The 20381-nt window shown below is 47.9% G+C and overlaps 1 pseudogene across 1 annotated transcript; it reads right to left on the bottom strand.

Moving 5' to 3' along the window:
- Positions 1-2980: 2980 nt before the first annotated feature.
- Positions 2981-19915, bottom strand: LOC307097646 (dehydrogenase/reductase SDR family member 2, mitochondrial-like; annotated as a pseudogene). Its single transcript has 6 exons — positions 19910-19915; positions 19713-19866; positions 6435-6547; positions 4396-4456; positions 3781-3906; positions 2981-3091 (listed from the first exon to the last, which is right to left on the bottom strand). The product of its transcript is annotated as a dehydrogenase/reductase SDR family member 2, mitochondrial-like (transcript).
- Positions 19916-20381: the final 466 nt, after the last annotated feature.

Here is a 20381-nt window from a genome sequence, read left to right on the forward strand (position 1 = left end):
GTTAAATGATGAATGCATGCATGCATGCATGAATGAAGTCAAGGGGACAGTGGAGCATCAGAGAAAAAAATCTCCAATCCAGAACTGAGAGTGTTTCATCTATTTGTGATATTCCCTAAAATGACCTCTATTCAATTGATAAGATCTCCTCAGTAGGAAACATAAACAGAAGAATCATTGAGCCAGAATGGAAAATGGCAGTTAATTCATTCAATGAATATTTGTTGAACTCCTCTTATATTTGCAGTGTTCATGGGGGTAAAAAAAACACACACACACACACACACAAAAAAAAGATAATGTCATAGAAAGTGATTGGGGTGGGAGCAATATTAAGTAGAGTAGTCAAAGATCAGAGAAGGTTCTGTTTGATCTGAGACCTGAAAAACAAACAACAAAACAAAACGGAAAACAGGTGTGCTAAGGAGACTGTTGTGAGTAAAAGGAAAAACATGTGAAAATATGCTGTTTGAGAACAATAAGAAAGCCATTGTGACTAGAGCTTGGTGAATGAAGGAGAATGTGGTAGGAGAGGGAAACAGAGACCAGACTATGGAAGACTTGAGAGATGAGCGAATTCAGGCTGGACCATTGTGGCAGAGATTCATAGCTTTACCAAGATCTATTTTCCTTTTCTTCCTGGGCACACAGTATATATTTCCCAGCCCTCCTTAAAGTTAGATATGGCTTACAACTTCTAGAGATTAAAAAATACAAAATCTTAAATGTAAATATTGATAGCAAGTTAGGCACTGAAAAAGGAAAGACCAGTAAACTTGAAGACATAGCAACAGCAAGAAAATGAAGCACAGCAAGAAAAGAGCCTGGAAAAAGTTAACAGAGCTTCAGTAACCTGTGGGATAACATGAAATGTTATAACATACATGTAACTAGAGTCCCATAAGGAGAAGAGAGAATACACATATGTTTATAGCAGCTTTATTCATAATTGCCAAAACTTAGAAGTAACCAAGATGCTCTTCAGTAGGTGAGCGGATAAACTGTGATACCATCCATCAATGGAATATTATTCTGTTGTGCTTTATTCATACAATGAAATACTACTTAACAATATAATGGAATCAACTGTGGATATGCAACACCAAAGACAAATCTCAAAAGCTTTAGGCTGAGCAAAAGAAGCCAGACATGAAGATTACATATACTATATAATTCTATTTATTTTTTCTTTTCTTTGTATAATTCTATTTAAATAAAACTTTAGAAAACAAACAAATCCAAAGTGACAGAACACACCTTAATAGTTGCCTTGGCTGGAGCCCTGGGAGACTTTTGGAGGCAATGGAAATGTTCTGTATTTTAATAGTGGTAGTGGTTAAGTATGTAAAAATTTATTAACACGCAAAGAAAAGTTTGCTTAAAAATGGGTGTTTTGCCGAAACCGGTTTGGCTCAGTGGATGGAGCGTTGGCCTGTGGACTGGGGGGTCCCGGGTTCGATTCCAGTCAAGGGCATGTGCCTTGGTTGCGGGCACATCCCCAGTGGGGGGTGTGCAGGGGGCAGCTGATCGATGTTTCTCTCTCATCGATGTTTCTGACTCTCTATCCCTCTCTCTTCCTCTCTGTGGAGGATCAATGAAATATATTTTTTTAAAAAAATGGGTGTTTTATCATATGTAAGCTAAATAATAATAACTAATAAGCTAAATAGCCTGTAAAAGAAAAGGTATGATAATGTGCATATTCTCAAAGGGATAACCAGGGAGGTCTTAATTAAAATTTAATTTACAAAAGAGAGGACATAGTTTAGAACAGTGATGGGCAACCTTTTGAGCTTGGTGTGTCAAACTTCGCCAAAAAACTGAGCATAACTCGGGTAGTGTGTCACTTTGAGGGAAAAAAAAACATTATTTCGCGATATTTATAGTTTAAATAACATAAATGTATAATTGTTATATATAATTGTATTTAATAAACCTCAGCGGCCGCGTGTCATCAGAAATGGCTACGCGTGTCAGTGCTGACACGCGTGTCATAGGTTCGCCATCACTGGTTTAGAACATGCAACAAGATATGGTGTAGTGCTCCTTACTGGGCCAGCAACAGTAAGGAGCCATTACCACTCCTAGGCCTGAAGGCACAAGAAGAAAGAAGACTTATAGAAACTGAGCTGTCTGGAAGATGTTGCCTGAATAGAGCTATGTAGGTTTTGGTGGAGAGAACAACCCAATGTGGCAAACAGACAGGAAGGAAACTTAAGAAATACATTCCCTGCCAAAACCGGTTTGGCTCAGTGGATAGAGCGTCAGCCTGCTGACTGAAAGGTCCCAGGTTCGATTCCGGTCAAGGGCACGTATCTTGGTTGCGGGCACATCCCCAGTAGGAGGTGTGCAGGAGGCAGCTGATCGATGTTTCTCTCTCATCGATGTTTCTAACTCTCTATGCCTCTCCCTACCTCTCTGTAAAAAATCAATAAAATATATTTTTTAAAAAATACATTCCCTGACCTCACTCTTCTCCCATTCAATCTCCCTAGTCCCTCCTACTGATCAAACCGAACCAGAAGCCAGAAGTCAAGGAAACCTGTTGAAGCAGTCCCTACAGCTCAGCCTCCCAGAACACAGAATAGAGAAGGGTAGAGAGGGTGCATCTGGAGGAACAGATGGAAAGCAGCCTAATTTCCAATTTCACGGCAAAGGACTGAAGGAAGGGAAGGAAAGGTAAAAGTCTTGAGGATGGGAGGGAGACAGTGATAAAGGAAGGGACTAATCCAGGGATAAGGCTCCTAGGTCAAGGGAACGGCCCATATTCACTAGCCAAATAGGGATGAATCCAGATGAAAAGTTTCCAGATATGTGTATTTCCATGTGAAAAGTTTCAAACATCTTGCTTTCCTTCTCATTTCCCAAGCAAGTTTTCCTATATGGCCCTGAACCCTCAGGCTCCCCACCTCCATGTTTCCCCACCAAGCTCCCAGTTTCCCACCACGGGCCATGGCCCCACTTTCTTACCCCGCCTGCTTCACAGCTTAGGGGAGAAGTGAGCCACCACGATGTTCTCCCTGGTGAAGTAGCTGGCATCTGAGGAACACAGGAAGGTCACGATCCCTCACATTCCTCGGGCTCCCTAAACCTGAAGGGAAAGTAGCAGAGCTGAGGTCGCAACCCATGCAATGCTGAGCTCTGACTCCTGATTATGCTGGCACAGAGGGGGCCCAACATTGACCCTACAGGCCAATATCTCACAGGATTCTAGTCCAATCAGGCTCCAGGGAAGGCCACGGTGGGCTCAGCAGGACCGCTCCTATCTCCAGCCCCCAGCTTCAGGATTGTGCTGTCCTCAGACTTTAGCAAGGGGAACAGCCAGTGGATGAAGAGAAGATATGGGCTTTGTCTCTTCTTGAAATTGAAATTCCCTTCAAAATAGACATAGACCATTAAAGCCCCCAACCTCACCTACAGCTATAATCTATAGACTTCATTAAAGCCAGGTAGCAAGTTCAGCAATAATTTCTCCTGGGAAGATTTCAGAGTCAATGTTAGCATTGCAGAAGGACCGTGGGTGGGGAGGAAAGCAGAGGGGTGGGGCAAAACTCTAGTCTGCTCCCCACCAGGAATAGAGACCCTATTCTTCTGCAGGTAAATTAGGCTGCTGGTGCCAGAGGCTGCAGTGCAGAGCCTCTGAGCGATGAACCTGGGCTGAGACTCTAACCCGAATATGCAGGTCTCTGTGGGCCTTGGGAGCTTGGCCAGGGAAGGGACCAGTGGGGAAAATGGGACAGAGCTGGGGAGTAGGAGCTGTTTGTGATCCTCACCACTTACATAAAGTCAGTCAATTATTACTGGCACCAGGCAATTCACTCGAATGCGTTTTGGGGCCAGCTCCATAGCCAGAGATGTAGAGAAGCCCAACAGGGATGTTTTGCTTGTGTTGTAGGCTCCTCTATTCTGGAAAGCAAAGTGGGTTAGGATTGGAAGGAAGGAATGTTCCTGGGTGGCCTGAGCTGTGACTCTGGATCTCAGACGAAGACATGCCTGACGTTAGGCCTAAACTAAAATTCCTTCTCCCACCCCGCAACATCACACAACAATTTTCAAGGCGTGAAGTTCTGAGATGGAGAAGCTTCTGTGTGTCCAAGCTTGACACAGAGAAGGCTGCACTGAGCTTTCAAACAGTCAGGAAACTGGAATTAGGAAAACTCAGGACTCAGAACGTGCTTTACCACAGACCGGCTGTGCTTACCCTCGGCAAATGGCTTTACATCCCTGGGTTTCAGAGATGTTGTGGCAAAATGAGATTATACCAGATCTGTAGCCTTTGGGTTGTTCTGCTGGTGTTCCACATTTTAGGTCCATATCTGTGACCCACAGCCAGTGCTCCCACACCCCACAGTAGGGCCTCATGAGAAACCAGACTCAGCTGCCCTTCACCCACACCTGTCCAGAGGGTTGATGCTCATAGGCCACCATAGATGAGACCAGAACCTCGGTGCTTCCGCTGTCAGGAGAAAGGCAGATGGACAAGATGAAAGATGATCTCAATGAAGAGACCAGATGAGCCAGGACATGGTACTTCCATGCTGAGAGGAACCAGCTCAAGATTCATGGGAAGGTTAGAAGGTTTCTGGAACATGGGGTAGAAGCTAGACCTCTAAATCAATGAACACTAGGGTCACTGAGGGGTCACTGCTACCCCATAAGCACAGTCGGGCAGTGTTCCCTGGGCAAGGACCCGGGGCTGAGAAGCAGTGCTCTGGAGAGCAGAGCCAGGCAATGCTCATGTGTCGTAGAGATCCCTGTAAGATCAGAGCAGTGCCCGTGGGTGGCCCAGGACACAGAAGAGCCAGGCTCTGCAAGGGAGGTGAGGAGGAGCAAGTGCCACAGTGCCTCTGGCCAGAAGGGAAACAGGTCAGATGGCCCACAGATAAGCACAAAAGTTAGGGAGCCAGAGCTGGGACTCTGGGTTATGACATTCTGAACCCTTATTCCCTGCAGCTGCCTCGAAAGGGGCAAGGTCCTTGCATTCTATGAGATCAAAGAAATGAGGGCCAGTGAAAGGTCCTTCTCACTCCTGCCCAGCAAATGTTTCCCTTCATCACAATGTCACACCCCATGGGAAAGATGGTATGTCTGGAAATGGAGAATATTTCCCAAAGGACATGCCTCCCATCTTTCCCAGCATCCTTCACTTCCTGGGCCTGTGCCCAAGATCTGAGGGGTAGAAAAGACCAACACATGGAGAAAGACCCCAATGCCCACTAGCCCCTCTCATGCCCTCATCCCCTGTTCTCCACGTGGGGCAGCAGCTGACTCCACAGCAGGGCTGGGGCCTTCACACTGACGTCCAGGACCTGCAATCAAAGCAAAGACAGAGCCAGAGGAGAGGGAGAGATGCGGTCCGGCTAGTGCCCATTCTCACTGCTCACCTGGAGACCTGTGGCCAGAGCAGGAGCCAAGCCTCATGACTGTGTCGAGTGACTAGGACTCGGTCCTCCTTTGCTATGAGCGGGGGACAGAGTCCTCTGGGAGAAGGAATCTGAGGGCATGTGTAGGATTCTGAGGATTCTGTCCTCCCCAGGAGACCCTTCCACACAACTTCTGCCCTGTCAACATTGCCCTTCTGGGGGGTGGGGTGGAGGGAGGCTGGGGAAACAGTAGGGCAGGAAATCAGGATGTCCTATTTCTTAGTGACTGCCTTATGGGAGGTGCAGGTGAGAAAAGGGGAATCCACAGGGAGCCTTTGGTATGTCAGGAAATCACAACCAGGATTTTTTTCTACTGGAAAAACCTGAGTGTGACTGAGGGTGAGGAGGGGGAATTGGGAATTGGGTCAGGAAAGCTAGGGAATGTGAGAACTAGGAAAAGGAAGTGGGGCAGGATCTGTAAGGAGAGAGGAGGGGATGTTCAGGGTCAGGAGAGGGCAAGGGCCAGGACTGAGCTGATCCCTCTCAAGGGGGGCCCTCAGGACAGCAGGGGCAGCAGGAGCCCCTCTACTGCAGGCGGAGTCTGGCTGGGACAGTGGGCCTGCATGGGGGTCCCTTCTCTCAACTGTCTGTGGAAGGTGAGGTGTCCCTGGGACAGCCCAGAGGGAGCTCCATGGGACAGCCAGACTGCAGGAATCAGAGTGGGTGCCTGTAAGTCCACACTGCGACAGCCTTAGAACCCTTCTTTATGGACAGACTGGGAAGTGTTTTCTGGCATCTCAGGACTTTGTAGCAGTGACTGGTGCAAGGAAAGACAATGTAGCAGAGGCTGCTGATGCCTGGCATAGGCTGGGCCTGTGGTCAGTGCCTGTTGAGCTTGATGGGCAGTTTGACCCAGGTAAGCTCCATCCCCCACCCACCAGAATCAATATTGACCAGGGTATGTGGAAGTTTAGGTTGTGTGTGTGTGTGTGTGTGTGTATGCGCGTGCGTGCGCGCACACCCGCACAAAACTGGTGGACAGAGAGCCACGCGGGATGTGTAAGATCCTACCCCAGGATCATCTTGTTGCACACCTGCTCACTGGCCCCCCAGGGTGCTCCCCACCAGGGGGTTGACTTCTGCCACGCACACCAGGAAGTCCACGCCCCTACAGTGCTCCAGAGCTCGAGGAGGAAATGACAGAGGATGTGTGGTGAAGGATGGAGTAAAGGGTGCCCAAAAACCTCTCTCCCACCCCAGCTCCCCATATGGGGAGCTGATGACCCAGAAGAAGGTAACACCTCTGGTCTGAGGCCGTCCTGGAGCAGTAGTGAGTGGAATATTTATTTCTCACCTCCATGGAAGCATCAAATTTCTGCCCCTACAAGATGCCTGGTTGGTAGGTGGGCTCCCACCAGTCCAGATATTCACTCACTAGGTGTTGCTGCTTCAAATTTGAGCCTTCTTTCAAACGTCTAACATTTCTAATTAATTCCTTCTCCCTTCTCTGTGGAGAGCGGCTACAGCATTTGGACAGGATCAAGCCTCAGACTGACAAAAGGGCATGGTCCTCTTGTGGCAAAGCCACATACAAGTTCCAGCTTAGAGGGCAAAGCCCTCCCAGCACAATTATAGCCAAAGGCTATGGTTGTATGTAAACTTGACCTTATAGTCCAACCTTGTAGTCCTAGGTAGCTAAGGGATGTGGGCTGCGGGAGGTACAGCAAGTACTGCCAAAACAAAGCTTGATAGAGTTCAGAGAATTGCAATAACAGGAAAGAAACAGATTTGAAACTCACAAGAACATTGTAATATCTTGATCACTCCCTTATTTTTCTTTGTGTGATCTGACTATAAAATAAAGATTCGGCTTACAGGCGGGGTCACTGTGTCCTCATCCAGGTGCAGTGATCCACCTGGCCCCAACTATATTCTCTCGTCTGTTTTCTTTCATGCTTCACTGCCTCTCCTCAGGTTCACCACTGGCCGTGCTGGACACGGTTCACTTCTCCCTCCATTCTGGAAACCTTTCTCCTTGGGTCTCACATGGCATGAGTCCAGTCGCTCCAACATGTATCTGCCCATTTCACACTCCAGATTTGCCTCACAGCTCACCTCTTGCAGGTTTGTCACCCCAGCTCTTAATCCAGACCACAACTCTAATGAGCTCCCTACCTGACACCTGGGGTGCACTGGAATGGCACTGATCAAACACTAACAGGTACACAAATCACTTGGGATCTTGTTAAATGCAGATTTGCATTCAGCAGCTCTGGTGAGCTCTCGGATTCTGCATCTCCAGCAAGCTCCCAGGTCATGCCCAATTGCTGGTCATCAGACCACCCTTTGATTGGCAAGGCTCAGGACTAGACTATGTGAGTTCCCACCTGCCAAGAACATCTCGGACACATCTGCTATCCTTTTGTTTTATGCCCTGAGCAGGACTACATGTGTTGTTGGCCTAGATACCAATGTTAGAAATGCCTAACCCCTCCTGCAGGGCTGAATCTGCATGTCCCCAACTGTACCTCTTTCCACCCCCTGTGTTTCACCATGGCCACCAGCCTCATGCTCACCCACCCCCCCCACACACACACACACACACACTGCTCACAGAGAGGCAGTGAAGAATCAAGCCAACCCCCTTTCATCAACTGCACTCATGACAACATCCCTAGGCCCCTGTCCTTCCTCTGGTCTCTGAGGTGCTTTGGAGCTGTCCTTCCAACCCCCACAGGTTGTCATGGTGCTTGCTGCTCAGACTCTTCATTGGACAGAGCAGCAGACTGTTTCCATGGCAATAAAAAGAATCTGTGGAGAAAGGACATTGGCCTTGTAAATTAACTCACAGGAACACTCCTGGGAAATGAGTTCCTCTTGGGGGATCAAGAAAGATTCCCCTCATAGAGATGCAGTTCCTGAGCCATTGCACCTGCCTGGGATGCCCAGCTTTCTATCGGTGGTACCATCATCCCTGTCTACCCTCCAGCCAAGAGTGTGCCAACTCTAGACTCCTGGCTGCACTCGAACACACTATAGTCAGGGGAGTATGGTTGAGATACGGAACACTGGCCATTAGTGCTTCACAGCCAGCACCCCTGCCCAACCTGTTCCTCCTGGTCCCTCCCTGCTCTCCCCCAGTCTCTCTCCCATCTAACAGAACCTTGGGTTCACTCCTCCCTGCCAAGGTGTGAGCTGACACAACTGAAAACAATGCCTCCCCCCAAATACTAGTGTGTTATCACAGGACCTTTGAGAAAAAAAAACACGAACATCGCTACTGACCCACTGCAGTCTTTGGGAGACATTTCTCTGCCCTGAGTATGTCTTTCTCTTCTGCCTTTCATACTATGAGTCTTGGCTTTTGTACCGTTCAAGCTCACAGTACTTACTGCAGGGAGGCCATTTAGCGTTCTTTGAAACTCCCAGTCCCTTTCAAAGCCAATACTTGCACACCTGGAACCAGGCTGAGCTAGGTTAAGAGAGATGGCCCTTTCTGCTTCTGCCTTCCAGGAAGCAACCATTGCCCCACCTACCTCAGTTGTTCCACAGCCCCCTTCCCTCCCATCAATACTTGTTTTCACACAAGGATCAGAAACCCGTTCACCTGAATGTGACTAATCGCAGACTAAAGTGCATTTTCTAAGGGAGATCAGAAATTAAATGTAAGGAAGGAGTTCCTATGTGGAATTCCAGGCACCAGTTCAAGGGAGAGTGGTACAAGAATAGTTTGGATTTAACTCTTAAAAAGAAAAAGAGAGAAGCTATGTGGATCTTCTCTCCAAAGCATTTGTATGCATGTGCTGACTCCCTTAAACGATAAAGAGAGTTTGCTTTGTTTTAGCTTCTGTTTCTAAAGCCAAGGAATGTGGTTTCTCATAAAATCCAGCTAAACTAATGCTACGTGTGGCATCACCATAGGGGTCTTTACCTTCACTGCCAATGTCACTGCCTCCTTCGTAGCAGCCCTAGAATCCAGCCTGTGCCCACCACCACATCTAATAGAGCCACCTGCAGTGGGCAACAGCACCCAAACCTGCCTCCTCCTTCTCACCTCTTAGAGACCCTGGGTTGCTCCTGGGACTTCTCATTCCTAAAAACAAATAATTATCAAGGTCTTTATCAGATACACCTCAGGTCAAGTCCCAGCCTTGCCACTTATTTCACTGTTTAACTGTCTTCACTTAAGTTCCTCCACAAGCAGAGCCTAAGACAGGTAAATCCTTTGGGGTATAATCTTGGACACAGGAGTGAGGGAACGGGGAGACAGACGCAGAGGTCCCTGATGTGGGCAACAGGGATCAACTCCACTTGGATCCACTGAGAAAGCACAGAATTCCAGCTTTCTCCTTCCACAGGGCTGGAACTGCTTAAAACACCACCAGCCACCAAACCCTTTCTTCCTGCCTTTACTTAATGAAAAATGGTCCACACACTGTCCAGAGGCTCCTTTATAATGTCACTGACGGAGAAAGTTCATAGCACTGTGGAATCCCAGGTACAACCAATATTGGGTGGACAGATGAATGAAAGGAAGGACAAACAATGATAATAATGATAAATGAGATCAGCACCTTAATCAGTGAATATGCATATCTGCTTGTATGTGCATAAACTGTCTTTGTGAACAGCGATTGCCTCTGGGGAAGGGAACCAGATTCTAGGGCTCAAGTGTGGAAGGGAGCTTTACCTTTTACTTTTCACCCTTTTGAAGTACAGTTGACCCTTGAACAATGGGTTTCAACTTACATGGGCTTTTTTTTTTTTTTCAATAAGCATAGTTAATATATATTCTCATCCTTACAATCAATCTTAACATTTTCTTTTCTTTAACTTACTTTAAGAATACAGTCTATAATACAAATAACATTAAAAATGTGTTAATCAACTGTTTATGTTACTGGTAAGGCTTCCAAGCAATGGTAGGCTAATAGTAGTTAAGTTTTGGGGGAGTCAAAAATTATAAACAGCCCAGCCAGGTGTAGCTCAGCGGTTGAGCGTTGATCTAGGAACCAAGAAGTCACCGGTTCGATTTCAGGTCAGGGCATATGTCCAGGTTGTGGGCTCAGTTCCCGGTGGGGGGCGGGCAGAAGGCAGCCAATCAGTGATTCTCTCTCATCATTGATGCTTCTATCTCTCTTTCCCTCTCCCTTCCTTTCTGAAATCAATAAAAATATTTTAAAAATTTATAAACAAAAATTTAACTGTGCAGATTATTGGCATCCTTAACCCTGTCATTGTTCAAGGGTCAACTATACTTCAATATGTTACTGTGTTAGTTTAAAATATTTTTAAATAAATGTAAGTGCTGTCAATACCTTGGACCAAAGATCACCAGGAACACAACTATAATCAAATAAAATTAAGTCTTTTGACTCCCAGCAATGAGGGAGAACACACACCATGGGGAAGGGTGGGTGCCTCAGTCAGAGAGTATTAGAAAGGACTTAGAGGCTTGGGCTTGTGTTAGGTGATTTTGAGGAGGATTCAGGAAGCAAGGCTTTGCTCTGGATTGGGTACTGGGGTAATCATATGATTAGCAACCCAATCATAAGTATCTTAATTTGTGTCTAGAAGAAGAGAAGAGAGGAGCAAAGCTAAGGGTGCCATTGACAAAGCAGCAGCTGTCACTCTTGTTACTCAGGATGGAGGGTGGATGTTCAGTCATTTTTGTAGTTTGGACAATAATTTTCTTTTGTTTGTTTTCAGACATGATTAGAGAGTGATATTTTTTCTTTTTAAATTGATTTATTGGGGTGACATTGGTTAATAAAATTATTTAGGTTTCAAATTTACAATTCTATAAAACATCATCTGCATATTATATTGTGTGTTCACCACCGCTAGTCAAGTCTCCTTCCAGCACCATTTATCCCCCCTTTATCCTCTTCTACCTCCCTCCTTCCAAGCCACCCAGAGTGATCTTGTTTTTGTCTTTAGCCATCAAGTTAACAGAGTGAGCTTGTCTAATGTTGGTATTTCCCAAAATTGTCTATGGTAAACTAAATAGCTTCTCCTAGCTGTGCGGCCAGGTCAGCTCCTATCAGCAGCAAGGCCTGGCTAATAGTGCCTGATTGGCTTCTGGTTGCCAGGGGCAGCTTTTCTCTTTTCCAGCATCTTTCCAACTAAGGAGCACAGATATTAATTCAATTACTTACTTTTACCATACTGCTTGAGAAATACAGAGATTGAGCTAGTTTTTAAAAAAAATATGGATTCAACGCTAAGTAAGGATCACTTCAGCAACTTTTTGTGAGATACCAGAGTCCTTTAATAGAATATATTCTAAAACTCCAGGGCCCTAGGAATGGGCCAATGGATGTCTGGGATAGGTGGCCAGGCTCTCTGACCCATCAACACCACAGAGAAATCATTAGGGCAGAGGTTAATGACAGCTCCATAGTCTTAGTCAAGTTGGGCTGTTATAACAAAAGTACCATAGACTGGGTGGCTTAACTACAGAAATTTACTTCTCACAGTCTGGAGCCTTGAAGTCCTACACAGAGTGCCAACATGGTCAGGTTCTGGTAAGGGCACTCCTCCTGGTTTGCAGGTGGCCACCTTCTTGCTGTGTCCCATGTGGCAGAGAGCAAGAGAGATCTCATCTCTTTTATAAGAGAACTAATTCAGTCACGTAGGACCCATCTTATGAGCTCATCTAACCCAAATACCTCCCAAATTCCCCATCTCCAAATACCATCACATTGGGGATTAGGATTTGAATTTAGCGGCACGGGGGTGGGGGTGTCACCCTTTCAGTTCACAGAACTCCCTATTTAAAGCCAGAAGCTCTTGCCCAGTCAACGTGGCTGAGTGTCGACCTATGAACCAGGGGGTCACAGTTGGATTCCAGGTCATGGCACATGCCTGGGTTGTGGGCTCAATCCGCAGTGTGGGGCATGCAGGAGGCAGTCGATCAGTGATTCTCTCTCGTTATTGATGTTTCTTTCTCCCTCTCCCTCTCCCTTCCTCTCTGTAATCAATAAAAAATATATTTTTAAAAAGAAGAAGAAGCTCCTGCCCTAGAAAAGAGAACTTCTGAGGAGGTCATCAGTGCAGGAGGTAATGGGCCCAGGGAACCTGGCACAGGGCTTTTTTGTGACAAGCTGAGACTGAGGATCAGAGAACCTGATTTCTGGACCACTTTTCCTACCAGCTCACCACTGCGTCAAGTCTCTTCCCCTCCACAGGCCTTAGTTTCCTCATCTGTAAAATGGCGGAGGAGAGAAAAGGTAGGATAAACCAGGCCTTTTGTAAAATCTTTTCTAGCCCTTTGCACTCGCTTGCTTTTTTCGATTCCTTTATTCTACTGCTAACTGTGTCGAGTCACACTCGACATCCGAGTGCAAAGGGCTAGATTATAGGAACAGCTGCCCCCAAGGCAGGGAATGAGCAGGTTTCAACCACTTTTGGAAAAGACTAGAGAACAGGTGCACTGGAGAGAAACTAGCAAAATTGGCAGGAAAAAACATAGAATCCATGACAAGCAAGTGGGCTTGGATCCTACAAATCCTAAGAGGGGCCACACCTCCTCACACTTATGTCAATTCTTAACCCCCAACAAGTGAAACAAGGCAGGAGAGGCACTGGGCATTCTTGAGAGGTTTTGCATGGAGTTAGCTGATAAACTTTAGGAGGATGGGGAAGAGAAGAAAGGAGTGAGAGATTTTGGGAATGGCTCTATCTCATGTGTGCTGTTGGGGTCTGTTTTGAAGTTCAGTGGTGGGGGTGATATTTCCTTCTGCTTGGCATCCCTTACTCCCTCCTTTTGCTTGTTAAAAGAAACTCTCCAAATGCAGGCCAACTGTGCTCTCAGTAGGCTGTTTAATTGGCCATGAGGATCATTTGCTTTAGATAGAAGAATAGTCATATTCTTGGTAAAATCTGACCCAGGACTTTCAAGACACAAAATGCCTTGTGTGCCCTGGCCATTGTGGCTGTTGGTTGGGTGTTGTCTTGTGCACTGGAAGGTTGCTAGTTGATTCAGGACTCATGCCTGGGTTGTAGCTCGATTCCCAGTAGGGGGCATGCAGAAGGCAGCCAATAGATGTTTCACTCTCACATTGATTTTTTTTCTCTCTCTCCATCCCTTCCCCCCTCTCCCTAAAAATAGTTTTTTAAAAGAAAAGAAAAAAATAGTATATTTGAGCCCTTACTTTAAGGGGAAAAAAAAGCCCTAGCCAGCTTGGCTCAGTGGGTACACTATTGGCCTGAGGACTGAAGGGTTACCAATTCAATTATAGTCAAGGGCACATACCTTGTTTGCAGGCTTGATCCCCGGCCACAGTCAGGGCTTGTGCAGGAGGCAACCAATAGATGTGTCTCTCTCACATCGATGTTTCTCTCTCTGTGTCTCTCCCCCTCCCTTCCACTCTAAAAATCAATGGAAAAATATCCTCGGTTGAGGATTAACAACAACTACAAAAAAGCCTTGTGCTCTGGAGGAGGTTACTGCTGAATATCTAGTCACTAAACCCTCAAGGTCTCACATCTCAGGCCCACACCTGAGGTGCTTCAGGTCACCAAGGACTCATCCTTACTACCAGTATCTTTTGTCAAATTGTGTCACTGAGGTCACCAGAAATGGGACCAAAGGAGGCCCTGCATTCATCCCCTCTCAGGTCCTCACATTCTAAAATTGCCCTGAATTTTACTGAAAGAAAAGTGAAGGGAGTTTTAAAATTAATATGTACATTTTATGGTACTAAGTATTGCCTTTAAAATATTCAATTTTTTGACAAGTAGAACACTCAGTTCTTGAAAGACCCCAGTTTTTTTGTGTGTGTGATTAGTTTGTTCCTTTCCTGCTTTCCCATCCTTTCAATTCTCTGGTTTCTTCTGGGAACCCCGTGGGACAGCCATGTGGACCATTCAGACCATTAACCAGAGGTTTGAGATCTGGCGACTTCAAAGCAGCCAATGAAAATTTCTGAAGGCTATCCCTTAAGGGAAGTGGACTAATTGTCATTTGGGGAAGAGGAGAGATTGTGTTTCTCCCAGGGGCCTCACAGGAGCAATGAATTGACTGTTTTGTCTCGTAAACATATTTGAGATCATGGACTGTCACTTCCTCAAGACCTTGTAGTAGACACCTTTGGTGCCCTGACTCACACCCTCTTCCTTGTGAGCTTTGACTCATTGCATTGTGGACAGCATCTTCTCATTGATTGGAAGTGTTGGGGAGTTAATCACCTCCAGGGACACTCTGGATGGATAAGAGATGAGAGCACAGGGATAAATGCTCCATCTGCCACTCCTAGGGGGGACACTTTACGTCTGAGAGGCATTCCATACTCAACTTAGGAAATCCTAAATGGAGCCAGTTGCAGGCACTGGCACCCTCCCTACGCACCCCTATATTGGCCTTCCCTGCTCGCTCCCTCGTTTCTGCTCCCTCACATCTCATGTCCAGAAGCTCTTGTCTTAGGCTCTGCTCTGAAGAGAAACCAAACTAAGACAGACCTGCCAGAGAGAACAGGGCTGATAGAGCCCAGTTATTACTTTGTCATGGAGGGTGGTTGAGAGACAGATGTGGATTAAAAAATCAGCCTTGCTTCTTACAAGTTGCATACATGTAGACACATTATTTCTCTGGAGCAGGTAGAAATGAGAAAACACCAAAGGTTGTTGATAAAATGATCAGGAAAGGGAACATTTTACTAACTGGGACTCGTAAGAACCTTTCTTGCATAGGGAACAGCATCTTTTGGTCTTTAACAGCTAAAGAGACAGAAACTAAACTTGAGTCCAATGACCCAGGTCACACAGTTCAGTGCTGCCCTGCACAGCTCTTTCCGTGCCCCCACACAGGCTCCCAGCCTACAGGTAAGGAAACCCGAGGGCACACTAAGGGCCTGTAGGCTTAGTTCTGTTTACTCCTTTCCTCCATTTCCATTCTATTCCCACTCTTTCTGTCAATCAACTAATATTTACCGCAGTGTTTAATTGGCCAACAGGACTATTCTCTTTAAATAGAAAGGCTGGTCATCTTCTTGGTAAAATCAGACCCAGGATCTTCACTGGTGAAATCAGTGGTGAATAAACACAGCCTTGAGCATTCACCCATTTTTGTCCTCATAGAACCCCGCCTCCATGAAACCCCACGGTTGACTCTTCAGCCCAGCTACACTGCTTCAGGCCATCCTGGGACCACCCCTCCTGCTCCAACGCAGCACCAGGACCCCCTGCCCTGACACTGCCCCTCAATCTACCCTCCTGCCCGTGAGCCTGGACCTTCAAGTGAGAGCTGGGCAGAGGCAGCTGGAGGTGTTAATGTAGAAGTGAGTGCTGCACTGTGTTGGGACAAGGGACCCAACACCATAGTGGGCTGGAACGAACAAACAAACAAAAACTGGGCCAGGGGCTAGATAGAACTTGTGCCACTTGTTATTCCTGAGATCACAACATCCAAACACTGTTGAGAACCCTAGGGTGGTCATAGACAGAGAAGCCTCAAACTGGAATGGCATCACTGTTTATGATTATCCTCACCTGTAGCCATCCCTGGATACCCTAGAATTTTCCATTACCCTGATACTTTTTTTTCCAGATCTTTTTCAAGGGCTGATTTCCATTGAAGTTTTCCAGAAAGCCTCGTTCTTAGGCAACTGGGCAAAGGGAAGAGATTCAAGAGTCAGTGCAGAGAAAACAAGGAGATGGCAGGGCCCCAAGGTAGTCACATGGCAGGTTTGCCGTTCTAAGTGCTGATGGACTGGGTCATGGCTGAGGTCAGAGGAGGTGAGGACCTCAGCTGTCAGGATGCTGATCCCCTTTATCCTTTAGTCATTGGGAGGGGTTTCCAATGAGCCCGCTAGGGAACAGGGGATATGCCTCAGTGCTCACCACTTGGCTGAACTAGGCAAGTCTCAGAACCAGGCAGTTCACCTGGATGTCCTTGGGGGCCAGTGTCCTGGTGAGACCCAGCAGGGCTGTCTTACTGACATTGTAGGCACCCAACCCCTGAGCTGGGATTAAGTGATTAGGAGGATATGAGGATGTAGAGGAAAGTATTACAATAGTTGGATTTCTCACCTAGCAGGGATTACACCTGGCCCGAGCCCAGGGCTCAGACATACTCCCAAGCCTGATTTGAGAACAGAAGCTGAGTCTGAGGAACCCAGCAGCCACATGGGCACCAGGTCAGCCCAGGGCAGCAGGAGTAGTGGGGGTCTGTTCAAGGCAATGACCCCGTGGGACTCTAGGGAACCACTCACCCCCTCCCAACCAGCACTCACCACCTGTGGCATATAAGCTGAAATGGGGAAGACCAGGAGAACAGCACCCCTCCTGAGAGGAGACAGACAGTCATAGAAGAGAGAGGAAGCTAATAAGTCAATATTGATTGAGGTGCTACAATTCAGCCATTGACTAATGCCCTCCTCACACAGGTCCTACTATTATGCCCATTTAACAGCCAAAGAAACTGAGGCTCAGAGAGGTTTAGTAACACAGACAGTACGTGGCAGAGCTGGGGTGCCAACCCTATCTCTCTGACCCAATGTCCATGCTCAGAACCATTATACTCTTCTGCCTCTCCCAGGGGAAGAGATGAGCAGAAATCCAGGTGCATGGGGAAGAGGGCAGAGCGGGCTTGGTGAAGAGGCACCAGGGCTGATGGAAAATGCCTATCAATGAGCCACCTCTGAGAAGCTGATGCACCAGGAGGAGACAAGGAATGACAGGAACCTTTCCTTCTCTCCAAGACAGTCCCCAGCCAGTTCCCAAAGGATGTGTCTGCAAGGAGGAGCCAGAGAAGCAGATCTATCCCAAGGGAGGTGGTGGCCCAAGTCCCTGTCCTGTCATGAGACACACACTGGGGACATGTGTAAAGTGCAGTCAAGATATGCAGGATCTAGATCAGGAGCCAAATGTGAGCCAGAGAAAAGGTGAGAGTCCCACCCTTGCTGAAGGAAACTGCCCTGTTAGCAAAGAAGGAAGAGGAGCTCTGTGTGCCATCAAGTCTTGAGTAGGGACCATGAGCTGAAGTGATTGCAAGCTGGAGAGTTCTTGAGAAGGGATGGAGGAGATAGAAGGGGGACAGGAGGATCGATGAGAGATTTTCCAACCTGCTGGACAGAATGGGGGTCTGTCTGGGGTGGTGCTCAGACTGGCCCAAGGATAAGATGATAGAGAAGAAATTCCTCTCACAGCACTCCTACTGAAAATGCATTCAGATAAAAGCACAGTATTGGGTAAATTCTAAACTTGCTTTGTGACTATCTCACCTTCAAGGTGGTGGCAGGTATAACTGGGGGATGATTTCTGCCCAGGGGTGGGGAGCTGAGTGTGCAATAGCAAGTCCTTGATTGATAGGGGAGGGGCAGAGAAAGTAAGGCCAGGTGTCAGCAAGAGCACCCAGCTTTAGGAGGGAAGATTTCAAACAGCTCTGAGAAAAAGTCATGAGCCCATGAACTGAGAACTAACAGGGCAAATGAGTCAGGAAGGTTAGGAGACTATCAGCAGTGAAATCCCAGCTATCCCATCGCAAATGAGCCTGCAGAGGCATTAAGGAAGCTAGACAGCCTGGAGGCTGCTGGCAGCAGCTGCAGGGAGCTCGGATTTCAGGTCATCCCTGAGATGGAAGGAAGGACATGGGCAGATAGCAGGAGGGGCTGGCCTGAGAGCATGCTCACAGAGAGCTGGGGAGAGCAGAAGAAAATGCTAACAATAGTAGGAAGTGCATCTTGTCTGTCAGTGGGACAAGGGAACAAAACACAGGCGGAACGAAACAGAAGTCATGGGAGAGTAATGAAGCCCGCGATGGACCTCAAGGCATTTTACAAGGTCTCTCCTGCATCCTTGTGCACCAAGTGGCAGGATTGTTAAGTGAACTCATATCGAGTTGGGACATCTGATACCACCGGCAGGTGTTGGGTGGGTCCAGGCCTAACAGGTATAGCAGGTTCATCTGAGGGTTAGTGAGGAGCCTGGTCTAGAAAAGGCAGAGAATCTCAGTGGCGTGTATGAGTCACCAAAGAGAAGCACCATCACCAGTAGAAGTCCCACAGAAGGATTAAGAACTTGAATTGCTGGCAGAGAGCAGAGACCTTAGTCATGAGTCCTGCCAAGAGCAGAGACTTACTCCCACAGCTCTGTTCCCAGAGCCTGGAACATGCCTGGCCCATACCAAGTCCTTACTAAATATTTGCTGAATGAATAAATGCAAAAGGGGTGAGAAGAGAAAAGAAAGCAGAAAAAGTATAGGAACTAGCTTTAAAAACACACAAACCTGTCCTAGCTGGTTTGGCTCAGTGATTAGAGTGTCATCAGCTGGTGGACTGAAGGGCCCTATTCCAGTCAAGGGCATGTACCTTGGTTGCTGGCTAGATCTCTGGCCCTGGTTGGGAGAGTGCGGAAGACAACCAATTGATGTGTCTCTCACATCAATGTTTCTTTCTCTCTCTCTCTCTCTCTCTCTCTCTCTCTCTCTCTCTCTCTCCCCCCTCTCTCTCTCTTTCTCCCTCCCTCCCTCCCACATCCCTTCTACTCTCTCTTAAAAAAAAAAAATCAATGGAAAAAATATCCTCAGGTGAGGACTAACAAAAAATTAAAACAACACAATACAGAGAACATGGTGGGGGGGAGTGGTCCAGCCTGCCCCCAGTGCCTGTATTTACAATAAAGTTGAGAGGGTAAGCCCTTCTGTGGGGACTGGCCCTTCTGGAGCCCCACGTCAGCCCTCAGCCAGCTTCCAGCAGCCTCTCACCTTGTCACAAACCTCCTCACTGGTCCCCAAAGTGTTCCCCACCGATGGGGGAGGGGTTGGCTGCAGCAGTTAGACACCAAGAAGTCAACACTCCACTGAGCTCCAGGGCCTGAGGGGAGGAATGACATGAAGGGGGGTGGGGTGAGTGTGGAGATGGCCTGAGGGGAGCAGCCCAGGGGCTTGGTGCACTGAGGCAGCTTGCAGAGTAGATACTGTCTTGACCATGAATGGTGACAAGGCTCCTGTGAGAACCACACTCTTGGTGAAGGCAGGGGCCCTGGAGAGGCCAGGGGTTGGCTCTCTGTGCAGAGGGCCTGGGGAGCAGGGTCTTCTCTAGGATTCCCTCTGGAGGCTAGGGATGGGGAAACTCCTTTAGACCCCTCCTCAACCATAGTTCTCGCAGGGTGTGGGGGAAGGGGGAAGGCGTGGGGACCCTCTCATGAACAGGCCACTTTCCAGGGAGCCAGTGTCTGCCCAGCTAGACTGTGAGCAATCACGATTTTAGGGCGTGTTCTAAGGCCTCCAGGCCCCTACCCGGTCCCTGCTCCTCCCAGGGCTGAGCATGAGGAAAAGGTTCTGTGTGTTCTTCTCCCTGTGTCCTTCCATCCCACTGACCCCTCACCCTGGCCACCAGCTCCTCCCACTCCTCTCCTTCCCCATGCGGCACCCGGTGCCCGTCAAGCTCCGCCCCTCCCCCTGCAGCACTGCCACTGTCCGGTCCACCTGCTGCTGCTTCAGGCTGCTGACCACCACGTGGGTCCCAACCTGGGCCAGACGCCCAGCCACGGCGAGCCGATCCTGTGGGCAGAGATGAAGGAACAGGACAGCCTCCGCCTCTCACCACCATCCTCCCTCTACCCGACCCTGAAAATCTACAAGTCTGTGTCCTATTCTACAGCCCTGAAGCCCTTCTGTGGAAGCGATGGTTCCTGGGAGGGGTCAAGACCCACAGCTTGCTGATTGGCCAGGACGCCCTTTTGTTCTGTTCCATTGCTGATTGGCCCGGATGCCTTTTTGTTCTGTCCCAGAGAGAGCCTAGCGCAGGTTGGAAACCGGCCCCAGGCCCCCTAGGCTGCTGCTGAGAGCATGGTGGTCGGTGCCCAGTCGGCTTCCTATGGAACTCAGCCCCGGGAGAAAGAATCGACCTCACTAATCACTGCTGCCCTCGGTGAGCTTGATGTAACCTACCCCCAGCCCCTCCACACAGACAAGGCCAGCAGCTGATGGTGTCAGAGCGTCTGGCACTCAGGGTGAATTTCAAACACGGGAGCCTCACTGTGAAAATTCTCTATTTATAAAACAGACAGTCAGCA

The sequence above is a fragment of the Cnephaeus nilssonii genome (assembly GCF_951640355.1).
Source record: "Cnephaeus nilssonii genome assembly, chromosome: 4".
NCBI classification, from domain to species: Eukaryota; Metazoa; Chordata; class Mammalia; order Chiroptera; family Vespertilionidae; genus Cnephaeus; species Cnephaeus nilssonii.